The sequence below is a fragment of the Glycine max genome, chromosome 11, assembly GCF_000004515.6.
Source record: "Glycine max cultivar Williams 82 chromosome 11, Glycine_max_v4.0, whole genome shotgun sequence".
In the NCBI taxonomy this organism is placed as follows: domain Eukaryota; kingdom Viridiplantae; phylum Streptophyta; class Magnoliopsida; order Fabales; family Fabaceae; genus Glycine; species Glycine max.
This window is the reverse complement of record NC_038247.2, coordinates 28,194,704-28,195,953: the sequence shown is the minus strand read 5'-3', so window position 1 is coordinate 28,195,953 and position 1,250 is coordinate 28,194,704. Positions and strand designations below refer to the sequence as shown.

The 1,250-nt window shown below is 45.1% G+C and overlaps 1 non-coding gene across 1 annotated transcript; it reads right to left on the bottom strand.

Moving 5' to 3' along the window:
- Positions 1–366: 366 nt before the first annotated feature.
- Positions 367–473, bottom strand: LOC112998472 (small nucleolar RNA R71). The gene has a single exon (XR_003263575.1). It is a non-coding gene; the product is annotated as a small nucleolar RNA R71 (small nucleolar RNA).
- Positions 474–1,250: the final 777 nt, after the last annotated feature.

Sequence of the window (1,250 nt, the reverse complement as noted above, 5' to 3'; positions counted from 1 at the left end):
CCACCCCGTGAGAGGACTCTAAGGGAAATTGCTGCACCTGATTTCACCTACGAAAGCTTGTGCATCCAATACCCTGATGAGGATGTCCCATATGTTCTTAAAACTGGACTAATTCATTTGCTTCCAAAGTTTCATGGCCTTGCAGGTGAAGACCCGCACAAACATTTGAAGGAATTTCATATTGTCTGCTCCACCATGAAACCCCCAGATGTCCAAGAGGATCATATATTTCTGAAGGCTTTTCCTCATTCTTTAGAGGGAGTGGCAAAGGACTGGCTGTATTACCTTGCTCCAAGGTCCATCACGAGCTGGGATGACCTGAAGAGAGTATTCTTAGAAAAAAATTTCCCTGCTTCCAGGACCACAACCATTAGGAAGGATATCTCAGGTATTAGACAACTCAGTGGAGAGAGCCTGTATGAATACTGGGAGAGATTTAAAAAACTATGTGCCAGTTGCCCTCACCATTAGATTTTAGAGCAGCTGCTTCTCCAATATTTTTATGAAGGACTCAGTAATATGGAGAGAAGTATGATAGATGCTGCCAGTGGTGGAGCCCTTGGAGACATGACTCCTGCTGAAGCCAGAAATTTAATTGAGAAGATGGCTTCCAACTCCCAGCAGTTTAGCGCCAGAAATGATGCTATAGTCATTAGAGGAGTGCGTGAGGTAGCTACAAACTCAGTTGCATCATCTGAAACTAAGAAGCTTGAAGGCAAACTGGATGCATTGGTTAACTTGGTAACCCAGTTGGCTTTGAACCAGAAATTTGTACCTGTTGCAAGGGTCTATGGTTTGTGCTCCTCTGCTGACCACCATACAGACCTTAGCCCTTCCATGCAGCAACCTGGAGCAATTGAGCAGCCCGAAGCTTATGCTGCTAATATTTACAATAGACCTCCTCAACCTCAGTAGCAAAATCAACCACAGCAGAACAATTATGACCTCTCCAACAACAGATACAACCCTGGATGGAGGAATCACCCTAATCTCAGATGGTCTAGCCCTCAGCAACAACAACAGCAGCCTGCTCCTTCCTTCCAAAATGTTGCTGGCCCAAGCACACCATACATTCCTCCACCAATCCAACAACAGCAACAGCCCCAGAAACAACCAACAGTTGAGACTCATCAACAACCTTCCCTCGAAGAACTTGTGAGGCAAATGACTATGCAGAACATGCAGTTTCAACAAGAGACCAGAACCTCCATTCAGAGCTTAACCAATCAGATGGGACAATTGGCTACACA